The sequence below is a fragment of the Lynx rufus genome, unplaced genomic scaffold, assembly GCF_022079265.1.
Source record: "Lynx rufus isolate CCGP_SWC_20201006 ecotype Redwood Valley unplaced genomic scaffold, mLynRuf1.p SCAF_5, whole genome shotgun sequence".
NCBI lineage: Eukaryota > Metazoa > Chordata > Mammalia > Carnivora > Felidae > Lynx > Lynx rufus.
Window position 1 is genome coordinate 141938626 of NW_025814867.1, and position 25872 is coordinate 141964497.

Here is a 25872-nt window from a genome sequence, read left to right on the forward strand (position 1 = left end):
GTATGTTTCTCATGATTAGATGGTGGTTATGGGTGTCTCAGAGGAAGACCACAAAGGTAAGCTGCTATTTTCATTACATCATATCAAGGGTGTATATTTACCCTGGTAAGCGTATACCCATATTAATATAACTTGTCAGTGTTGATAATGTTCTTGATCACCTGGCCGAGGTGCTGCTTGACAGGTGCATACCTCTTTTAAAAAAATTTTTTTTAACATTTATTTATTACGGAGAGACAGACAGAGCGTGAGCAGGGGAGGGGCAGAGAGAGAGGGAGACACAGCATCCTAAGCAGGCTCCAGGCTCTGAGCTGTCAGCACAGAGCCCGACGCGGGGCTCCGACTCACTAACCGCGAGATCATGACCTGAGCTGAAGTCGGACGCTTAACCAATGGAGCCACCCAGGCACCCCGAGGTGAAGTTGTTTTTCTCACTCTTTCCATCCTGCGCCTTCGGGAAAGAACTCAGTATGTGCCACCCACCCATAAATGGGGATTACGCTGAGCTATCACGAAGCCAGTGTAAACACATACATTATTTGAAATTCTTCAGCATGAGGGATTTGTCTCTTCTCTCCCGTTTACTTGGTTCTTTATTTATAAAACTATGGACTCATGGATCTTTATTTTATACTTTGGGTCATAATCCAGTATTCCTTTATCTAGCTTTGGTGTGAGGAAGGTTTTCCTTTTTCTTTTCTTTTCTTTTCTTTTCTTTTCTCTCTTTTTTTTTTGTCTTCAGATTTTTATTTAAATTCTATTTAGTTAGCATATAGTGTAATATCGGTTTCAGGAGTAGAATTTAGTGATTCATCACTTACATGTAACATGCAATGCTCATCATAACAAGTGCCCTCCTTCATACTCATCACCCATTTAGCCCATCCCCCCGCCGACCGACCCCCATCAACCCTCAGTTTGTTCTCTATAGTTGAGTCTCTTACAGTTTGCTTGATAAGGAGTTTTTTCAGTCGGTGACTTTAATATGCCCAAATCATTGTGAGGGGTGTGTGTGTGTGTGTGTGTGTGTGTGTGTGTGTGTTGTGTACTCTCTTACTTTCTAAAACTACAAAATACTCAGGCCGATCTTGTATATTTCTTGCTCCCGTCCTAACATTAGCCGTTTATCTAAGGAACCCTGATTTATTTTGTTGGAGATTAGAATTAGAAATGAATATCTAGGAGCTAGGTGTGTTCATTGCTACTTGAGTGTCTTGACTTCTTGGCTATCTTAGCGGACAGAACAGGAAAACATATGTGCATATAGTATAAGGTGTATATACCCAGATCCTTAAATATGTCTATATGTTAACATCTATAACTGTATTAAACTACACATGTTGACTTCATAGTGACGTACACAAATGAGATCCATTGTTAAATGGAGCATTCTGGCCTCTCTCCTTGGTTATCTGTAGCTTCCCACTTTAACAAAAAGAAATCTGGATTCCACTAGAAAAAATTATTTAATTGTTCAATTCTAGTAATCATGCACAGTGGGTTCATAATTTCTAATGCATACTACATTGGGAGACAACCAAATAGCATTTTATTTCTTCCCTTTTTGGTATTCTAATCACACACACATTGATTCTTTTGAAATTGTCCCTTAGCTCTTAGTTACTGTCTTTTCCTTCATTTTTTTTCCCTTTGTTCTTTCTGTCTGTCTCTCTGTCTTTCTTTCTGCCTCTCTTTCTTATTCCTTTTCCTATTCTTCTTCCTGATTCCTCTCTGCATTTCAGTTTGGGATGTTTCTATGGTCGTGTATTCCAGCGCACTGATTTTTTTCTCAGCTGTGTCCAGTCTATTGAGAAGATGATCAAAGACATTCTTATACCTGTTGCAGTGTCTTTCATATCTAACATTCCATCTTAGTTCTTTCTTAGTGTTTTCATCTGTTTGCTTACATTACCCATCTCGACTTCCATGGTGTCAACTTTTTGCGTTAGTGTCCATCACGTGTTAATCATGGCTATTTTAAAGCCCCTGTATGCTAATTTTAACATCTGTTTTATATCGGCCTGTTCCGGACATTTGCCTTGTCTCTTGGACTGTGTTTTTCCTCACCCTTTAGCATACTTTGTAATTCTTTTGTTGACATCTGGACATGATGTATTGAGTAAATAGGCCTTTGTGTAATGGTTTATGCTAATCTGGTTGAGAGTTCTGTTTGTTTAATATTTGCCATAGGTGGAAGTGCCAGAAGCTTCAAATCCCTCTCCTGTCTTGGTTTGTCTCCTCTGTTGTCTTTGAGATTTGCTAAAGGCACTCTCTTAGCTAGAGCCTTTGTCTTGCAACCCTTTCATCTGTAATCCACTGTTATTAACCTGGAGCCCTGTTGCTGCCAGGGCAGGATGCTGAGGAAGGGAAGTGTTCTATAGTCTTATGTCAGTATTTCACTTGGCCTGAATCCTTGAACTGTGACTTTCACGAGTGTTTATTGGCTTCTCCCCCTGCCCCCCTCCCCCCACCCCTGAAGACTAGAGGGGGCTAGAGTTAAGGAAGTGCATTCCCATAGGTTAGATAGGACTCCGGAGAAATTCTTAAGGATGGAGAGTAGTCCTTTGTTACGGAAGAACAGTCTTGGGGTTTCTAATGGCTCCTAAAGCTTTGCCCAGTGGCAATATCGTAGCCAATGAGGTTTATCCAAAGCGCGATTATTGCTAATTGAAATCTAATGGCTCTTCTCTTCTCTCTTTGCCAGAGCCACCTGTAATCCTTCCTGACTCATTACCATTAGAGCCTGGTAAGGTTTCTGGAAGTAACCCACCACCATGACCATGCCTACAGGAGTTTCTCACTCTTATGCTAATATACAGTCAGCCTCCAACAATTTATAAAAATTCCCATTCAAGTGTTCCTACCGGGTAATGGCTTGAGCAGCAGAGGTCCCAGATAAGGAGACCTAGGCTGTGACTCTCAGATTTGCTGTCTCTTCATGTTAGAAGGTCGTGTTTGGGTCTGCTATCTTAACTCTCTGATAAATCCAAGAAAAGTGATTAATTTTCAGTCCATTAAGCTTTTTCTTATTGTAATAATGAAGCAACACTTTCCAAGCTCTTTACTTATTGCAGCTAACACTGGATCGCTTTTTTTAGTATGATCAGTTTTGATGGCAAATGTGAGATAAAAGATAAGGTGTGCATGCTCTAAGTATATTTCCATTATAGAAATTTTTATACAAGTTGACATTAATAATAATATTGATTAAACACTGATGTTAAAACTTCATGATGATCATGTGAATAGATAAGACTTTCTAAAACCAGACCTAAAATATATTCACATTTGCTGTATTAACATTTAGTATGCTAATATATGCTAGCCTAGAACTGTTAAAAGTATCAAATGAAACGTCACAAGAGTATTTATTAGAAATAGAATTCTGACAAAAATGTGAAGTATCATAAAGATGGATTTCATGAATTCACTAAAATATTTTTTCCTTTCTTTTTTCTTTTTTAATTTTGTGATGTTTATTTATTTTTGTGAGAGTGAGAGACACAGCATGAGTGGGGAAGAGCAGAGAGGGAGAGGGAGACACAGAATCTGAAGCAGGCTCCAGGTTCTGAGCTCTCAACACAGAGCCCCACGCAGGGCTCGTACCCAAAAACCACAAGTTCATGACCTGAGCTGAAGTCAGACAATTAACCGACTGAGCCAGCCAGGTGCCCCATTTTTCCTTTCTTTATATGTTTAGTCCCAAATAAATGGCAAGCTTAACTTTTGATGATAATAGGATCATTCTGATTAACCTTTGTGATATTACTTTTACTTTAAAAAATATTAGAAAATCATATTTACACATATATGTAGATTATTAGTGTACATAATAAATATGTGTTACTTAAGGAACACTGAATACATTTGTCTAATTAGGAATCAGGAAACTACATATTTTAAAAATCTAGATCAGAGGTCAGCAAAACAGTGGACTATGGATCAAATCCAACCTAGAGCCTGTTTTTTGTAGGTAAAGCTTTGACGGAACACAATAATCCCATTAATTTACCTATTGTCTCTGACCGCACTCAGGGCTGAAATAGCATTTAGTTGCAACAGAGACCTTATGAATCACAAAGCTAGGATATTTATTATTTATCTCTTTGCATAAAATGTTTGCCTGTCACTACTCTGGATGCATCCTAATTTGATACAATATGATATCATAATTAACACTTTGGCATGGAATATATTTTGATTCATTAAAAAATGGAAATCCTATTTAAAACCTCTTGAAATTTCCAAGAACATATTTATTTTGCCAAAGAATGTATAATTATATGTGAGTCATTTTTTAAGTGATTCATATTTTCACCAAGTTAGGAAACACTGGTACACTGCATCTGGGTTTATGCTATGCTAATTTGTAATCATTGCATGTAAATAATCACAATAGATGTAACAAAAGCAAAGAAAAAGTATTAATGTCAGTTATCTAAAAGATATCTGGTATTTAACATAAAAATTCATTTTAAAAAATATGAGCATCTTCTTTAACATTAAGCATTAAACAAACTCTCTCTCTCTTTCTGTCTCTCTCTATATATACATATATATATGTTTTTAACTGTATGTTTAAATGTTTTAAATGTGTTGTTCAAGAAAGTGGATTTAATTTTTTTTTCATTTATTATATATTTATTTCCTCACTCTATTTAATAGATGAAAAATAATTTTATTGTCATGTTTATTTTTTTTCTTCCCAAGCAGCAATCTGATAAATAAACAAATTCAAAAAGAACTTCTAAATACTGCTTTTCACACAAAATTTAAAAATTGATCACACTCAAACCCTGGGGTCATGGGTAATTCATCGTTTATCCTCATTTGTAACAAACTTGCATGTGCATAAGTAGTCTATGCTTATTATGAAATTTGAATGTTCATTTGGGTTGTTGGATGCTGTGAAAATTTCTTGGTTGAAATAGGGAAACAGTTAATAGGCAGGGGATGGCCAAGTTGTAAACAATACTCTCGTGGAGACAAAAGTTGACGACTCTCGTCTGATCCTAAATTACACTCCATTAACCTACTGAGCCACCCAGGTACCCCAGCAAGCAGGATTTTTTAATTAGTCTCCTCTGTCTTCTACGAGTCTTGTCCTAAGGCTCACTTCCTACCAAGAGGCAAAATAATCATAGCAGGATTCATATTTCTACCCAACATCTCCTAAAAAGGTACAAAGAGAGAACATGCTATTCTAGAATGTCTTCTCCAGTCTCATTTTGGTAAAGCCTTGTGGTCTTTATCAAATTGTACAATTATATAAATTGTGTACAATTTATCAAATTGTAGTAGGCCAGGTAGCTCAGTTCTGGCACTCCTATTCTACCTTAAAACACAGGCTATGGGAAGGATGTGTGAAGATCTGGGGGGCGGGGGAGAGGCATCTTACGTGGGAAATCAAATAGCCATGTCCTGGGTTAGGAGATTATAGGGAATGCATTCCAAAGCAGAACACTGTTTTCTGGCCTTGCTGAAAACAACGGGCCATGCTTCACTTATCTAGTCAATGTATATCTAGGGGTTGGGTCCTGCCTGTGCTCATGAATTCCTCAGACCACGTTATCATATGGAATATCTTATCTTGTTTTCCACCCTGCTTTCTTCATCTGCTCTTTTGTAGTCTTGGGAATGCCTTAACTTGTTTTTCTGCATGCTTTCTATACTTTCTTACTAGCACATAGCCCCCTGACATATTGCACAATGTTTCCCTAAATGTATGCTTAATAAATGCAGGAGCTTGAGAGCAGCTCAGGGAGACTTCCCGTAGCCTCCCTCTCAGTTCTCTTGACTTACATAGAGTCTTGAGTAATCTTTTTCTGCTGTCCTCAGCTTTGCTGGACAAAGCCAGAAGCCAAACCCACAATCAAGGGACAGTGTTACGGATGTTAAGGAAGTTATGAGAAGGTCTCTGACTCTAAATCACCAAAGGACACTCAAAACCTAACTAATTTCTAACTATATTTTTTTAATCTTGTGAGCATCCCTCTTCTGCAAAATAACTCAGTTAAAGGCATCATCTTCTAGAAGATGAGAAGTCTGTATCTTCAGTTACCAGGGACACCTTATAATTCATAGAAAAGTCATTTCAGTCCTAAGATTCATCTGCATGTCTTTCTTTAGAAAGTAAAAGACAAAGCAGAAAGAAATGTCCCAATTCAATCATGCACAACAGATGGTTTTAGGAAACTTCCATGAGTATGCAGAGGGTGAATATGTGAATCTACTAAGGAAAAGAGCAATAGTGTTCTCTATACTTATCAGAACTTGCTTCACCTAACCACCAAATATTGAATTTACAGAAAGCATAATGATTTAATACATAAATAAATTTCCAGTAATAGATACAAATCTTCCCTCCACATTGATGATAGAAAATGTAGAATCAATTAAAATGTTCTGCCATGATGGGGTAATATTTATTTCCCTTTTAAAAATAATGGGGTTTTTAAATTTGATCTTAAAGCCAAGTTTACTAGAAGTTCTTAGTTTTTTTCCCCCTGATTTACATATTTCCTTCTAAAAAAGCAAAAACCTACATTTGAATGAGGTCCATGTTGACTTTGAAAGTTACTTTGTTCTTTATGTACATGGATTGTTAGCCTAAAAATATTTTTAGGTGGCTTTGTCTTCCACCTTTCCTTTAACCTTTGCCCCAAGGGTAGCACCTCCACATTTCACCGGATATGTGGATATGATCCTGACATCAGTACAAATAGAAATGCTTAGAATTACCTTCCTCAAAATATTAATTGGGTTTCCAAGAGTAAGCGCTACTCCCTCCTTCTTGAAATGTCTCTTTAAGTCGGCTTCCAGGAAATCATTCTGCCCTGGTTCTCTTACCTTCCACTGACTTTTGCTGTTCTATTTCCATCTCCCTAATATCCAAATGTTGGTTTTTCCAAAGACTCCAATAGACCTCTGACATTCTGTATCTACAATGACCTCCTTGATGCTTTTATTCAATGTCATGAATCTTATTATCTAAGTCCTGAGCCCTCTTATTTATTGTATACAACTAAGGTCTCTCTCCTGAACTCCAAACTGACATTTAACTCCCTACAAGACTCCTCTGCTTGGTTGTATCCTCAACATTTCAAGTTTATCCTCAATAAAATCACACTTCAAATGTTCCCTTTCAATTGTGAACGTCCTACAATCTTCCCTTTATTACACTATTCTCCCAGTTACTCAAGTACTCTTTCTGCCCCATTTTTGTTAGAACTTAGACATTGGCATTTTTGCTCATGGTTCTTTTCATCACACTTAAAATAATACCTCACAAAAGAAGATGTTCAATAATTATTTATTGACCAGATGTTTGAGTGAATGACAACAGGAGGGGGATGAATTTGGCTTTCGATGATTTGATTGGAGTATCCTATAAAAAACACATTTTTATAGTCAATTCAATATTAAAGTCATTGTGATGCAGATGATAGGTCAAGGAACTAACATGGAAGGAATTGTTTAGGGATGTGTGAAAATTGAGAAGAGAAAAATGTAAAAACAGATTCTATGGAATGGCACTTTTCAAGCCTTGGAGAGAGATAGCAGTGCCTGAAAGGAGTAGGGACAGAAATGATTAGAGAAATAGAATGAAAATAAGTATGATTAGAGTCAAAGGAACTAAGAAAAGGATTGCAAAAGAATATCGTTAAATGCCCAAGGGACCAAGTTAGATAAGAACTTGGATGGATGCAAAGGGGGTTCCTAAGGAGATAATTAAGGCAGACTTAGAGAAATCTTTGGGATGGAAGTCAAGTTACAACACATGGAGAATTCAATGGGAAGAAAAAGGAGGTGGAAATCATGAGCACGGATTGTAGATTTGTTATTCTTGGCGTTTAGAGGGAGAAGAAGTGCAGAAAGGTGGCTGGATGTGGAGCACAGAGTACAAGATTACTGTTTTCTCTATTACTGTGAAAGGAAAAATCTATACATGCCAAGGAAAAAAGTCAATAATAAGGGAGCACTTGAAGTCATAAGGGGATAATTTATGACACGGAGTCCTGGAAAAGTAAAGAGGGCTACAATTACAATAGGATGGATAGAAACAAAAATACTTATTTTATTGAAATTAACAAAATGGTCTCTCATCAAGTCTTCTTTATGGCATTATTTTAGTTTTGAGTACTAGTAAAGAACTTAAAGAACCTCTTCCAAGTGAAGAGTTTAAATGAAATGATGTGAAAGAAAAGGTATAAACTCTACTAAAGTACATTCTTTTGCAATGAGAGATAACTAGTGAAGGAGAGCAGGTACTGTTGTTGTCTTTGCCTGCATATTCTCTGTCAATGGAAAAACTAAAAGAGAAGTCAAACTCTTACCAAAAGTCTTGCATGCTGTAATGACCCATTCTTGATGGAAGAAAAGGGAAGATCTTTGTTCACTTTTTCTAAGTAAAGACATCCCCAGGGAAAGCAAACTTTGGGACCTGCTGAGAATTTAACTTCACCTGGGTGGATTGTAGTTACCAGAGTGTATCGTGGAGAGCACATAACATTGAATTCAATCCATAGAAGTACAACTGACATAAAATGGAAAAAAAAAAAAGTTGGAATCTCCTACTAGTAGGTAGTAAACAGTCTCCAGGCAAAGAGAAAACTTACCTTGCTGTTAAAAGCAAGAAAGTTTCTAGGATTAAAATTATGTTTTAATAGCTAAGCATTAAAGCCCATTCTTTGCTCAGATCAGAAGTAAAGATCCACGGGAGAGAAAAGGCAAGCCTCCCCCTAACGTTTGTGGGCCCTGAAGAATAGTACAAATGGTGGGCCGCACACCATATGTAAGAATCTTTAAGATATTTACCCAACGGTCATTCCCCAAGTCAATTAATCTTAACCCTGACCATACACTTGAATCATTTGAAGTATTTAAAAATCTTTATTTTTGAACACTCCAACCCACCGAAACTTAGATTTATTTGCTGTATAATAATTCTTGGGTTTTAGTATTTTATTATAAGCTCTCCAGGTGATGCTAGTATGCACCCAAGGTGACAAAATTCTAGTAGAATAATTATAAAAGCCTCTGTCTCATGATATACTGGTAGGATGAAACTCATGTAAATTCAGACTGTGGAGTATTGGAGCACCAAGAACCTCCCATCATGCTTTTGTACTTGGCCAGAAGGCACATTTGGCCACTTTTTGAACTTTGTAAAAACTTAATAGGTGAAAAAGTGCAAAATTTATGAACAGAATAAGAAAGAAACCTGAATATATATCCAAGATTGTAGTTTTTAAAACAGCAAGAGTCTCATTAAAATATTTTGAAACATCCCTGGAAATTATCTTGTCTTCTTAACCAACCTTAGTGCAATTTGGCTCATGTAAACTAGAGATCACAAAAGTAAATCCTTCTTAGTTCTAAATTCTTCTGAACAACTAAGTAATCCACCAATGTAACATGAATTTTTGAATAGATAATTCCATGTTCAGATTTAAATTTTTTCTCCTGACATGAGGAAACATTTATATTTCTTATTCCAGGATAAGCATTCAACAATGTAGTAAAGAAAATATTCTTTAGATAATACTTGTTGCAGCTATTTTTTTTCAAAATATAGTAGTTCAATGTGTAATAGTTTTTTTTTTAATGTAGCAAACCAGCTCAATATATTTTGAGTGACACACACACATATGTATATACCTACATATATATATACATATATATGTATGTATATATATATATATATACACTATCTCTATCTATCATCTATCTATGTATCTATCTATCTATAGAGATATTCTATATCTATCTATCTATGTCTAGATATATCTATATCTATATAGATCTATCTCTCTCTTTAGATAGATAGACAGATAGAGAAAGATGCTAGCTAAAGACAAATGGTATAACCTATACATATTAAAAAACAATGAATGAATTAAAGGTTATAAGGCAATAATAGTATAAAAAGGATACAATGGACTTCATGATTAATTCTTGTGTTCTACAAGGTAGTATTACAAATGTTGATGGAGGAAAGATTGCTATAGCCTTGAGTGTAATAGAGATTTCAGTAAGTTTTGAAATATGGACATACTCCAAGAAGGAAAAGAGAAAGGCCAATGGAGGGATAAAGTGTGAACTTTGGAAAGACAGTGGGGGGAAGAGGGAGATATGAATGAATGACTGGAGATCACAAAGATCAGTTGTCAAGAAATTAGGTTTTTCTGTGGAACAATTTTTGAGAGAGAAGAGAAGGAATGATCAGTGAAATCAGAAGTCTAGGAAGGTCATATACAGGATATAAACTAAGAAATTTAATGGCAATGTGTGTTTTGAGCTCTGGAAAGTCAATGAACAATTTCAAAAAAGGAATAACCACAACTTATGGTAGCTTTTAACTAAAAACTTACAGCAGAGGAGATACTCAAACTTCAATATGAAATTTTCGGTGACTTTTCTTTTTATTTTTCTTATTTAAAAAAACTTTTTTAATGTTTATTTATTTTGAAAGAGAGATAGAGTGTGAGCGGGGGAGGGGCAGAGAGAGAGAAGACACAGAATCTGAAGAGGGCTCCAGGCTCTGAGCTGTCAGCACAGAGCCCAAAGCAGGGCTCAAACTCATGACCTGAGCCAAAGTCGGACACTTAACCAACTGAGCCACCCAGGTGCCCCAGTCTGTGACTTTTCTAATGAACATTATACTTTTTACTGTGAGGTAAATTTGGGTAATTAGCAAATGCACATTCTTTGAAGAGGAACTTAAAGAATCCTCTGTTAGAATGTCCGCAATTCTTTCTTTGGGTCACAACTGTGATACAGCACTTCAAAAAAGGCTAAGCTGTAGTTTTTATTTGCTTCTAAAATAATTTCCTAGTGTCAAGATTACAGATTTATACCAAGATGGAGTGAGTGATTTATTCAAAACACTACATGTTAGAGTAGCATTTTTATCATTTTATTTTGAAATCTGGGAAAATATTTTCTTGATATTTTCTTTTATCTCTAGTACAATTTTCAAACAAATGACAATAAGAAATCATGTGGGAATTGTCTTTTAAAATTACTTTTTTCATACTAACCCTTTATCTGATATGTCATTTGCAAATACCTTCTCCCATTCCGATGGTTGTCTTTTAGTTTTGTTGTTTCCTTTGCTATGCAGAAATTTTTTTTTTTTTTTTATCTTGATAAGTCCCAATAGTTCATTTTTGCTTTTGTTTCCCTTGCCTCTGGAGACATATCACGTAAGAAGTTGTTGCAGTCTGGGTCAAAGAGATTGTTGCCTGTTTTCTCCTCTATGATTTTGATGGTTTCCTGTCTCACATTTAGGTCTTTCATCCATTTTGAGTTTATTTTTGTGTATGGTGTAAGAAAGTGGTCCAGGTTCATTTTTCTGCATGTACCAGGTTCATTTTCTGGTAAGTGGTCCATTAAGTGGTCCAGGTTCATTTTCTGCATGGCAGAACTGTCCAGTTCTCCCAGCACCATTTGCTAAAGAGACTGTCTTTTTCCATTGGATACTCTTTCCTGCTTTGTCAAGGATTGGTTGGCCACATATTTGTAGGTCCATTTCTGGGTTCCGTATTTGATTACATTAGTCTATGTGTCTTTTTTTGTGCCGATACCACAGTATTGTGAAAACAAATAATCCAGTGAAGAAATTGGCAGAAGACCTGAATGGACACTTTTCCAAAGAAGACATCCAGATGGCTAATAGACACATGAAAACATGCTGAACATCACTTATCATCAGGGAAATACAAATCAAAACCACAAAGAGATACCACCTCATACCTGTCAGAATGGTTAAAATTAACAACTCAGGAAACAACAGATATTGGTGAGGCTGTGTAGAAAGGGGAACTCTTTTGCATTGTTGGTGGGAATGCTAACTGGTACAGCCACTTTGGAAAACAGTATGGAGGTTCCTCAAAAAATTAAAAATAGAACTAGCCTATGACCCAGCAATTGCACTACTAGGTATTTATCCAAAGGATACATAAATGCTAATTCAAAGGAGCATATGTACCCCAATGTTTATAATAGCACTATCAACAATAGACAAATTATGGAAAGAGCCCAAATAGTCACTGACTGATGAATGGATAAAGGAAATGTGGTATATAGATACAACGGAATACTACTTGGCAATCAAAAATGATGAAATATTGCCATTTGCAATAACATGGATGAACTAGAGTGTGTTATGCTAAGTGAAATAAGTCAGAGAAATAGAGATATCATATGATTTCAATCGGTAATGGGATTTGAGAAACACACAGAGCATCATAGGAGAAAGGAAGGAAAAATAAGATAAAAACAAAGAGGGAGGTGAATCATAAGATACTCTTAAATACAGAGAAAAAACAGGGTTACTGGAGGGGAGATGAATGGGGGGAAAGGATTGAATGGGTGATGGGCATTAAGGAGGGTACTTTTTTGGATTAGCACTGGGTATCATATATAACAGATGAATTACTGTGTTCTACTCCTGAAGCTAAGACTACACTATATGTTAACTAACTTGAATTTAAATTGAAAACATTAATAAAAATTGAAAAATAAAATTACTTTTCTGACTCATATGTGGAATTTAAGAAACAAGACAAATGAGCAAAGGGAAAAGAAAGGGAGAAAGAGAGAGGCAAACCACAAAACGGACTCTTCACTCTAGACAACAAACTGATGGTTACCAGAGGGGAGGTGGATGGGGGGTGGGGTGGGGAAAATAGGTGACGGGCACCTGTTGTGATGACAACCAGGTGTTGTACGGAAGTGTTGAATCATTATATTGCACATCTGAAACTAATATACTGTATGTTAACCATACTGGAATTTAAATAAAAACTTTCAAAAATAAAGTAGAAAAAAAAAGGTGAATAAAGGAGAGAGAAGGAGAGAATGAAATATAGATAAATACAAGAGCTTTCCCTTGACTTTGAGAAAACTCTTTGGAACAGTGTCGTAAAAGTAAATAACTCTAATAAAAATGTTTAAAGGCTACAAAAATAAAATTAAATCGCTTTTCTCAAAGTTTTTTTTTTTATTAAAAATGTTCTCTTGTAGTACTACTTGGCTTAAAGGCAACTTTGTAAAGTTTTGTCTCAATATGGAGAGAGAGAAAAAAAAGCCATCAAAAGTCATAGCAGTATTAGATGCGAGCGAACTTCTTTCTTTGAAGTAAGTAATGGGCATTTTATTCTAGAATAGTCAATCAAAAGCTATTATTATAGACAGTGAGAGAACATGAGGAATACTTAGCAATTGAAAGACATAAGGACCACAAGCATAGATGTTGCACAGAAACTCGTTAAAAATCTAAATTATCCAACTTCACCCCAGATCTACCAAATAAGAACCTTTACCTTGACAGAGTCCGGGGACGACACTTATGTACGTCCAGATTTACAGAAAAGTTTGAGAAGGCTATCCTATGCTATTCAGTGTATACGTACTTAATTGTTCTTTCTAGGAGCTAATGAGAAGGAAGAAATCTTGACCTTTGAGAGAGCTACTAGAACTCTCTCTCTCTCTCCGCCTATCCAATGAAGTACATACGTACGTACCCGCTAAAGATTAATGACAGTCATCTTGGAACACACTGGGGAACTTGCCTTAGAAGAAAGCCTACCCTGGAATTTCAAATGGACAAGAATTCAGTAACATCCTTAAAATGCCAAATCAATCCGCCCAGAAGGTAGAACCACCTCTGGATATTTAAGCCCGTAAATGCACCTGGTTGTTAGAGCCATACTGAGTTCTGTTTCTTCCAACCTAAGGCACAACATGTTTTCTGATATATCATTGAAGCATTTACTTAAAAAATAGGTAAGTAGCAGGGACTAGGGTCTAAATTTTTAATACAAAATTTTAAAGAAAAGATGCACAAAAACTTCAGTAATCTCTGCAAGAACATTGGAGTGTTTGCTTTTCTTTCATAAAGGGCAGAATAAGATTTTGAACTATTATTAAGACTCAACACTTTTCTATTCCTCATGCTCATATTTTCTCACACTTGCAGGCTTCGCCAATTCACAGAGCTAGGACATCTTATAGTCACTAACTCCAGGAAACGTTGTTACTTACTAGAGAAGTACAAATTTCAGAAATAAGTTCTTTGGGAAAAATTTTGGCCTCAAATCAAACATTACTTTCTGGTTCAGAACACATTTTGGCTGCTAATAGGCCGCAATATTTCCAGCCTGGCAGACCCCGACAGTCATGAGTGTTGAAAGCAAAGGAATTTTATATATTTATAAAATTTACACTGAGCTCTATCTTCATATTTGTATACTATTTACTTTTGCAAATATTCTTTTCACCCCTATGTTTACATCAAGGAGAAAAATATTGTGATGTTCAAAATATGAAAGAAACTATAGTGTCTTTAGAGATACATATTTTACAATTCCACTTTCTCAATATTAATAACATTTGGTACTGTTTCAGATACAAGCATGCAAGGGAACCAAAGAATAAGTATCAGTCAAAACCATCGAGATATGTGCCACTATTCAGTATGCACTAAGATGAATAGAAAAAGTCACTAGGTACAGATGTTCTTAGTTGAAATAAACTGAAATATAATGAATTAGCTGAAACAGAAAAGATGAATGAATTGTAATGATAGCGAGGAATTTTCAGAAATAAGAATAAGGAGACATATAATAGTTAGGTGGGGGAAAAATAACCAAGAGATTTTATTTTTACTAAAGACTTCTCCAGATCAGAGTTTCTCAAAGTCGGCATTATTGGCCTTGTGAGCTGGATAATTCTTTGTAAGGACAGTGACCGGTGCATGTAGGATGTTTAGTAACGTCTCCGATCTCTACCCACTATATGCCAATAGTACCTTCCTCATTGTGATGGTCAAATATCCCCTGGGTTCAACATCACCCCTAACTGAAAACCGCTACCATAGATATAGAGGTAGATCTATACTATGTATAGGTATTGATTTGATATAGATATAAGTGAAGATAAATGTATACAAAGATGGAGAAGTGATATAGATATTGCTGTAGGTATAATCCACTGCACATCATGACTTTCTCTGCATGCTGATAAAATGAACACTGACCTTTACAACCTAAAATTTAAAATTAAAAAAAAAAATCCCAGGAACTCATTGATACTTCTTTGTTCATGAGTTTCCCTCACACAAACCAACTGCACTCAGGACACAGTGAGTCATATCACAATGTCAGAAGCTAGACCCCAAAACCTGACCTTTACTGCTCACCTGACCTTTGTCCCGCGTTTTTCCTGAAGCTGTCCTTTCCAGCTTATCTCTTAATTCAGGCAAAAGACCAGACTGACACAGGATCCTCCTGTGGATATAAAACCTATCCTTCAAGCAATAATGACTGGCCTGACAAAGAGTTCTTGCGGCCTAGACCACCCAGACCGGTTTGAGCTTAACCCCCAACTCACACCTGCACAAATGGACCATGGAGTGACCCATGGAGTGACCAACACTGACTTTTACCTCATTATAATACCAAAATCTCCACCCAAGGAGGAGCACAAGTCCCATTTACATAACATATGCACATATATGAGTTTTCATATATGTAAACTTATGGTCCATGCATTACCTCATACCACCACTGTATAAGATGACAAGGCCCCCTTTTCTACGTATTCATCATCAGTCTAAAAGGAATCCTTTCACTCTTGCTCAGAGATTCATGACTTTGGAAGTTATTCCCTGTGATCTCATTATTTGCTGCAAATAAAGTTTCCTTTGTGTGACAACTCACCTGGTGTAGTTTCTATCTGTGACTCAGCAAGGAGGGAACTCCCGTTAATTCAGTTACGATAATAACTCTTAAAAAAATGCACACGAATGGTGTTGGGAGAAGTATAACCACCAGAAAGGAACAAAGGGGCCAGAAAACCAGGGGTTTCCAAAGAGCCTTCATGAAACAGAAAGGAGAGAATTACCAAAGAACTCAGGATAGGAGATTTTCCTGGGCAGAAAACAGAAGTCTTCAAATTAGAAGGGTTTCACCAACTTCCTAGAAAAAGTAAAAAAAATAGGTACATACATTGCCACTCACCCATCACTTTCAAGTATCGACTAAAAACTTTCACAAGAAAAAACCAGTTTACTCACAGAAGAAGGAGAATCAACTTGGCATCAGTCATCTCATCTATAATTCTTGAAATTAAAAGAAAACAGAGCCTTAAGTGTCTGTGGGAAATGATTTCAGCGTATAATTTTATATCTATCAAAATATAGCAAACATGAAAATATTTTAATATCTCAAAACTTTTAGTCGCATTCATCTGGTTTTAGGAAAACAGTGGTGAATTGAGAATAAAATTATTACTTTTTTAATTTTAAAAAAATATTTATTTATTTTTGAGAGAGAGAGAGATGGATCATGAGCAGGGGAGGGGAGACGGAGTCACGGAATCCAAAGCAGGTTCCAGGCTCGGAGCTGTCAGCACAGAGCCTGATGTGAGGCTCGAACTCACGGACCATGAGATCATGACCTGAGTCGAAGTTGGACACTCAACCAGCTAAGCCACCCAGGTGCCTCTAGAGTAAAATGATTATTTTTAAAGTTTATTTATTTATTTTGAGAAAGAGAGGGGGAGGGGCAGAGAGACAGGGAGAGAAAGAGAATCCCAAGTAGGCTCCATGCTGTCAACACAGAGCACAACACAGAACTTGATCTCCAGAACCATGAGATCATGACCTGAGCTGAAATCGAGTTAGACACTCAGCCAACTGAGCCACCCAGACCCCCCTAGAGTAAAATTATTAAACAGTAAAATGAAAGAAAGAAAGAAAGAAAGAAAGAAAGAAAGATAATGAATCCAGTGAAATGAGAAGAAGGAAGGGCCCAAAAGGACAAGTCCAGACTTGATCATGACATAGGATACCAAAGCAAAGCCTTTGAGAGAAAAAAGCCTTCCAGGGGAGAATGGAACTAAATCTTAGAAAATATTATGATGTGCTAATGGCAAAATTTAAGAAAAAAGAAAAATAATCATTAATGCTAGAGAAAACAAATTGTAAGAGGGCATAAGGCCACTATGCAGTCAATTAAAATGACACATATTTTGAGGAGTTGCTGGAGAATCTATAAGAATACATGTTAAGAATATTCTTATCACAGGGAGAGTGGCTCAGTCAGTTAAGCATCAAACTTCAGCTCAGGTCATGATCTCATGGTTCGTGAGTTCCAGCCCCACATTGGGCTTTGTGCTGACAGCTCGGAGCCTGGCGCCTACTTCGGATTCTGTGTCTCCCTCTCTCTCTGCCCCTCCCTAGCTCTCTCTCTCTCTCTCTCTCTCTCTCAAAAACAAATAAACATTACAAAAAAAATTTTTTTTACGGTATATTCTTATTGTCTCCGTGGCTTAGTGAGCTGAGCATCCAACTTCGGCTCGGGTCATGATCTGCAGTTCCTGAGTTCGAGCCCTGTGTTGGGCTCTGTGCTGACAGCCTGGAGCCTGCTTACGATTCTCTCTCTCTCTCTCTCTCTCTGTCTCTGTCTCTTTCTCTCAAAAATAAACTTAAAAAACTTTTTTTAATGAATATTCTTTTTATTTTTTTATGTTCATTTATTTACTTTGAGAGATAAGAGGGGCAGAGAGAGAGAGAGCAAGAGAGAAAATCCCAAGCAGGCTCAGTGCTGTCAGCACAGAGGCAGATATGGGGCTCGAACTCAGGAATCATGAGATCGTGACCTGAGCCAAAATCAAGAGTGCTGAGTCTTAACCAACTGAGCCACCCAGGTGCCCCAAGAATATTCTTCTTTAGGTGGAGAGAAGACTTGTAAATTCATGACCATAAATGGAATGAACATACAGTTATAGCAAATCCTCTGATTCTTCAATGAATAGTATTTATCTATTCATAACAGTCTAAAAAACATAATATATTTTTTATTTTTTGTTCAGATTTATACAGTACAATTTACGTACATTAAAATTCTCCTTTTGTGGGTATATAGTTCTATAAAGTTGACAAATGAATGCCGTCCTGGAATCACTACCACAAACTAGATATGGAATATTTGGTTCATCTCAAAAGCTACCCTCAAGTACATTCGCACTAACTCCCCCTCACAACCACGTTTTTCAGAATGTTATATAAATCATATGGTAGGTAGTCTTTCTTCTGACTTCTTTCTCTTAGAACAATGTTTGGCATTTGCCACCATAATTGAATATATCAGAAGTATATTTCATTTTATTTCCGATAAACATTCTATTTTACTGGTTATTTCCAGTATAGGGGAAACGTACGCATCAGGGTTCAATCAGGAGACAGAAGCCACACAATAATTTTAGCAGGGGAATTTTAATGTAGAAACTTTTAACGTGGGAATTAGAGTAACGGGGAATTGACTGATAGGCAAATGGAACTCTAAAGAATGTCATAGTAGCAGATAGAGGCAGCAACCATCACCCCTAGGACTGAAATAAAACACCAAGAGAAGAGGTCAACCCCTGCTAGGGCTGAGACCCAAATCTCACTGGAGAGAGTGTAGCTGTAGCTCACAAGATAGCAGAGAAGTTGGGTAATACACTGGCAGCACTCAGCAGAAATCTACCTTCGGAAACACTGGGGGGAGCTGGAACTTACTGCAAGTTCCTCCAACTTTGTTCTTGTTATTCAAAATTGTTTTGGCTATTCTAAGTCTTTTATTTTCCATATAAATTTTAGAACTGGCTTGTCAATATAAGTAAGAAATGCTGGAATTTTGATTGGAGTATCGTGGAATCTACAGATGAATTTAGGGAGCATTATCATTTTAACCCTGTTGAGTCTTCTGATCCAGGAACACTATTTATTTATTTATTTTTAACTTTGGGAACCAATCTATATTCCGATCATTCCAGTGAAAATTACAACAACAACAACAAAAATCTCAAAGTTAGTGGTCATTGAGACATCACTTAAAATGTAGTTAGGGACATTGGAAAAAACGATCATTCGTTTCTAAGTGGAAAATAGTGAGTACAGTTTCATCCTTTTACTGAAAGATAAGCCTCACAAAATCTGGCATTTTTAATAGTAATCATAATAGACTCTGGAAGATATCAGTCAGTGGAGATATCAAATGCCTCCGCAGTAAGAGAATGATATGGAACTGAAATCAGGTCTATTGAAAGTATATACGTCAGGAATCTGAGACCTCAATCTCTTTCCAAACTCTGGTAGTAAAGTCAATCTCTTTCTAACCTCAACTCCAGGGACAAAAAAAAAAAAAACCACAAAAAAACAAGACAAAACAAAAAAAACAAAGGCAAGTTTACTTTCTGGGGAAACTGGATCACCAAATCTCTCATCTCAAAAAATGAAGCATATATAGGTGACTGTAATTTATGTGCTAAGATGGCATAGAAAAACCAAGTGTTACAATGAAAGCTTATCATTCTCTCCCTTGCCTGCTACCAGCAGATTGGACCATCCTTCTTTGAAGATAATAAATGGCCTCAATTACAGGAAAATTGATATTAATGCTTTGGAAGCACCAAGAGGCAATGTCTGCATCTTGTGTGATCACCGTCATAAAGATCACTAATCAGCAAGACCTACTCATACACACAGGGTGTCCAAAGAGTATTTTTAGTGCCACATTTTAAATTATGAATAGCTAGTTAAGGATCACCACACACACACACACACACACACACACACACACACATATTATATACATACATATACATATGTATATATATATATGTGTGTGTGTGTGTGTATGTATTTTAATTTCTAAATGAAAGGCATCAAATCAAACAAAAAGGTAGAAAAAGGGAACCATATGAAACACACTTTGTAGGAAAAATTAAAATTCCCAAAGTTATATAAATAGTACCCTGAGAGAAAATCGAAAATAATAAAAGAAGATAGAACAACAGAATATCATTTTTAAGTTTAAAAAACAACAGAATATATTTTTTAAGTTAAAAAAAACAGAGATAAGTAAAGGTTCTTGAAATCTGAACAAAAATTACAGGAGAAAAGAAATAGAGCAAAAAACATGCAAATAAAAGAGAAAAATAGTTTAGAATTCTAGGATTAACCCAGGAAGCTAAATAATTGAATTAAAAAAATCAGAAATAAAGGAGTTTCAGAAGAAGAAGGATATTGTCGACAAATTGATATGAGAAAATTATCCGTAACTTAGGAACATGGGTTTCCCTTTTAAAGGGCCTAACACCTCTCCTGATTGACTCAGTTGAGTGTTGGACTTCAGCTCAGGTCATGATCTCACAGTTCGTGGGTTTGAGCCCCGTATCAGGCTCTGTGTTGACAGCTCAGAGCCTGGAGCCTGTTTCAGATTCTGTCTCCTTCTCTCTCTGCTGCTCCCCTGCTTGCACTCTGTCCCTCTCAAAGGTGAATAAACATTTAAAAAATTAAAAATAAATAAATAAAGGTCTAACATCTCAATGACATTTAAAAAATAATGATAGCGGCCTCCAGATGGAGAGCAGTTCATAGAAAAAACTGAGAATCGGCATATTATGGCACTTCTCACAGAGAACACTAAGTATTCCTGAGTAACAATGTTTCTCACCCAATCTATGCTTATCCATTTCAGACAATACCTAAATCTTCATACGTGGAATGTTGGTAGAAACTGAACATAAAGGCAGTGTTGGTGAGCCCTCAGAAAGAAGAGAGGAAAATATTATTGGAAACTAGAGGGGAAAAGATCCTTATCAAACAATGGCAGAAAGCTCAGTGGAGTTGCATCCTACTGTTGTGTGGGTAGAGGAAATTGTAAGCCAAGAACTTGAGTGTCTCGGTGAGGAAATTTCTAAGCAATCTGTGGAAAGTAGAACCTAGTTCCTTTCTGTTGCATATGGTAAAACATAACAGGAAAGAGAGGGAAGTTCTGTCAAGGTAAAAGGAAGTAAGACCTGATTATATATGAAATTCTCAGCCTGGCCAGATGGCAGACGGTAAGATTAGAAGATTCACTGTCAAGGGAGTCGGCTCTGAAGAGAAAGCCAAAGGTGTGGCCGGACAACTTTTTGCTAGTGCTTTGGAAGGATCAAAAGATGAGAGTCTTCAATTACACATGTGGCTCTATGAGGGATCGGACAAGTGACTCACAGATCCCTTCATCCATCTAAGCAGAAGCCAGGAACATGGATGGGATTATCCAAGAGAGATCTGTGGATGAGCCTCTTGTCTAATGGAGTGAATCCTTGAAACACACAAGGGAGATTTACAAGGTTCTTGAGAACGTTATGCCAACAAACTGCCACGTCAGATTGAAAAAGAAAGAGAACAGAATAAAGGAAAGCTGTTAGACTCTCACAATTCTATACATAGGAAATAAGCAGATAAACCTCCTCAGCTGCAAACACGTTTTACCCTTCATGAGAAAAGAAAGGTGCTTCCAAGTACACAGGCTTGATCCAGAGGGCAGAGTCTCTAACTCCAAGAGGACAGCCAGAACCATGCAGGATTATTTTGCAGCCTTGGAACCTCATGTTATTTGCCCATTTGGACATTGCTTAGGACTGGTGACCCCCTTTTCTATCCATTTTAATCCTTTCTGAATAAGGACATTCATAAATGCTACCCTATGTCTGTCTCATCATTGTGTTTTGGGAGCAGATAAGATGTCTTCTAGCTTCACACATCCACAGATGAAGAGGAATTTTGTCCTGGGATGGATTACACTGAGGGTTTTATTCATATCTAATCTAGATGATTTAGATAATGAGATTTGTGCCTTTGATGGTGAGACTTAGATGAAACTGAACTTGTGATGATGCTGTAATGCTTGAGACTCTGGGCGATCAGGGAATAAGATGAATGTACTTAGCACATGGCATGGACGTGAATCTCTGGGGACCTGCAGTACACAGAATAATGGCCCTTCAAGATACCACGCCCTAATCCCTGGAATCTGTGAATGTTACCTTTAGGTGCAGAGGGATTTAGAGAGGTTAGGCTAAAGATTATGAGATGGGGAAATGCTCTGGTTTACCTGGCTAGGCTCAATATAACCACAAAAGTTCTAATAAGAGGGAGGCAGAGACGTGAGAGTCATAAAAAAGCAATGTGACGATAGAAGCTGAGAGAAAGATTAAAAGACATCTGAAGATGTGGTCAGAGGCCATGAAGTGCCGGTTCTAGAAGCTAAAAAAGGCAAGAAAACAATTTTTCCTCTAAAATCTCTAGAGGAGATGCAGTGTTGTTGATCCACTTTAGACTTCTGATCTCCAGAATTGTATGAGAATATTTTTGTATTGTTTTAAGGTACTAAGTCTTAGGCTTCCTCTCCCTAAACTTGCCCTGATCTCCCCGGCCACTTTCCCCTCCCTTCACCCTTCCACTTGCCCTAGGATGGAGAAATCAAAGAGAAAATAAACAGAAGCCAGCAATTTAATGCACCACAGTGAACTTTGAGCAAGTAAACCTCAGCCATTCAATCGAGGGGTTTACGCGAGAGGCAAGGACATCGGTGTCCCTCAAAAGTCTCTCATTCTTCTCAGGACAGTAATCAAGGTGCACAATGGACCACACAGGCAGCAGATCACATAGACGGGTGTCATTCCAGGCTTGATCCATTCTGTAATATAAGTAACATCCATGTAAGCTTAAGCTCAAATAAAGCTCTCAGGCCTATTGGTCCCCCAGGAGGTCACAATAGGAGGTCCACCCCAGGTACTTTCCCGAAAAATACTTGAAGAGGCGTTTCCAAAGCGAAAGTCCCCAAATCAGTCTAAATGTATCTGTCTTGTTTTAAGCCACGGAATTTGTGATCATTTCTTACAAGATCAACAGGGAACTATCACACCATCCAAACTATCAATTCAGCATGAACATAAAATGCAAATATTTCAGAGAGATATGGGTCCAAAAATTCATTTTATGTACTCTTTCCCAGGATGATTTTGAAGGATATGTTTTTCACACAGAGAAAAAAAAAAAAAAAAAACAACTCCAAAAGACATTGTATCCTGGAAACCAAAAATACAACACAGAAGACACATTTCTTTACCCTGTAGACTGCTGTTTCCTTTGGTTTACTATAAGACAACAGGCTACTGTGACTTCACCTTAATCTACGTGTCTGTCCACTAAATGTTTACAGCTATAGGCAACCAAATAAATATCGGGAAAATGGTGTAATTCCGGCAAAGTTCAAAGCAAAAGCAGCTTCCGTGAAGGGCTATACAGTTTGACTTTGAATTGTGGTTCTTTCCTATAGACAAAGAAGACACAGCCCTAACATGCGGAGAGCCTGCTCCTGGACTGTCGTCAGGATAAGTTTTTTAACACACACACAATCGTGAGGTGAGGTTGTAATTATTCACATACAGGGACAGTGAAACTGAAGAGTAGAAGGGCAACGAAACTTGCTGACGCCACAAGTAGTATAGAATAAATAGATTAAATAAGAATTGTTATATTTCTATTCAGACCGTAGGCTCTTGTTTCGGCTTCGTGTTAGATACCATCAATTCTTAACCCAGAGAAAAATGTCCTGTTTTCTGTAAAGAATAAGGGTCAAAACAGAACCAGTCACAAAGTCAAAAGATATTCCCACCTGACTAGCTGAGCTCTCATTAGCGTCAAAATCATTTTAAGAACAGTTTGAAATAAGACCACTCACCTGGATGTCGTTAAGAGCCATAGTATATATTTACCTGCCATGAAAAGTGTTTTCCTTATACACAGTGCCTAAAAAGTGTGGGATTTTATTTCCTTTTTCACAGCTGGAAAAGCTCAATCACCAATTTGTTTTCCACAGCGTAATATCATCTGGATTTAGGCGGTGCCAGAAAGAAATGAAAAAATGAATTGAACAGAATATCTGCTTTTAAAATGAATGCGAACCGTGCATACTGGTTTCATATCAGATTTTTAAATTTTTTTTTTTTTTTTTAATCAACTGAGTGTGAAAATACCTTCTAACCAAAACACTCCAACTGGAAATCTTTGAGTTGTTAGTGAAATTGATTTTTATTTAAAATAACCAGCATTGGGGCCCCTGGGTGGCTCGGTAGGTTGAGCCTCAGACTTTGGCTCAGGTCGTGATCTCAAGGAATGCTGAGTTTGAGCCCTGCATCGGGCTTGCTGATGTCAACATGGGGCCTGCTTCGGACCCCCTGTAGCCCCGCTTCCTGCCCCTGCCTTGCTCATGCTCTCTCAAAAATAAATAAAACTTGGGGCGCCCGGGTGGCGCAGTCGGTTAAGCGTCCGACTTCAGCCAGGTCACGATCTCGCGGTCCGTGAGTTCGAGCCCCGCGTCAGGCTCCGGGCTGATGGCTCGGAGCCTGGAGCCTGTTTCCGATTCTGTGTCTCCCTCTCTCTCTGCCCCTCCCCCGTTCATGCTCTGTCTCTCTCTGTCCCAAAAATAAATAAACATTGAAAAAAAAAATTAAAAAAAAATAATAAATAAATAAAACTTTACAAAAATAATAAATAAATAAATAAATAAATAGATAAATAAATAAATAAAATAGCATACATGGATCAAGTAACTGTCGTGTGCTTTTTGCTCTGACATATTTCATTTTTTATAATACTAGCTCTAATAGTAAACCTATGAAGGGATATTAGAAGTGAGCTCGCTTTGACAGGCCAATTTACCTACAGAGTTAGAGCTAATTATTAACAATAGCATTATCTGAAGTAAGTATTCTCATTGCTGTTGTAGTGGTGTTGAATATTTTTTTCCTAAAGGTTTAAAAGAAAATTGCGGTGCCTGGGTGGCTCAGTTGGTTGAGCATCCAACTCTTGATTCTGGCTCAGGTCATGATCTGGCCTGATGCTAGCCTCCATGCTGAATCTGGAGACTGCGTGGGATTCTCTCGCTCTCTCTCTCTCTCTCTCTCTGCCTCTGCCCCTCTCTCCCACTCATGCTCTCTCTCTCAAAATAATTCATTAATGAAAAGTAAAGGAAAACTGAATTAGGGAGCTTATTCTATCAGAAATTTTGAAAACAATCTACTCATTCAATAAAAGGATGCATGGATTCACGCATTAGTTTTTCAAAGAGATGAAATTTTTAAAAATAATTCGTCCCTATTTTGGTATAAAGGCAAAAGTGCAATCTGTAAGTAAAACCAAGAATATCAGAGTGTTCCATTAGGTAAGTTGATTATAATAAAGGTGTTCTGGAACATTATAAATGAGTTTCTCTTGCCTCAAAAGCTTTAAACTATTTAATAAGTTAGAAAGAAAACACATTAGTTAAGTGTTAATTTTACTCAATTACTTAAACTCAATCTCAATTTCCAGGGGAAAATTATTACTTAGTTTACACAGCAGGATTTGTTTTAATGCATGGAACCTTCAGGAAATTATTTTATAGAAATAACGTTTAGGTTGCTAGTGGAAGGTGGCAGATTGGGGAAAGGCATTTAGCTCCTTCCCTCCCAATATCCTGTGGAAATGAAGGAAAATTTATTTAAAAATGTGCAAATCCAAAACATGGTCCTGGAAAGCAAGGATGTGTGCTATTAATGCATTTCACTAACTTTGAGGAGTTTCTGGAATGTAGCATTGGTATTGCACTGGAGAAGCTACTGAATAGAGAAAGTGCAATCCAAAAGAGGCACATGAAAGAGAATCCTTCCCGACTGTCTCCCAGAAAACTAAGGTTTCAGTGAATGTTCACAAAGAACGGGTAGCAACAGTAGAGACAGATACATAACTTCTGCAAGAGACCTGAGCCAATCGTACTTGACCAGATCACTCAGCTATACAGAAAAAAATTCTTTCTAGACTATTCTGCTGGCTTTGCACCATCCACTTAGCTTCTAAATTAGAGTTCCATGGGGCTAGGTTCTGTGCTATTTTCTCTGTTCTATACATTTTCCTACTTTGTTTAAACTTTTCTCACTTCTTGAATATCATCTATCTCTTGATGATTTTCATTGTTTTTAATCTCCAGTACATATCTAGACCATACA

At 37.1% G+C, this 25872-nt stretch overlaps 1 pseudogene; it reads left to right on the plus strand.

Annotated features, from left to right (window-relative positions):
* Positions 1 to 2606: 2606 nt before the first annotated feature.
* On the plus strand, positions 2607 to 2796 carry LOC124527479 (uncharacterized; annotated as a pseudogene).
* Positions 2797 to 25872: the final 23076 nt, after the last annotated feature.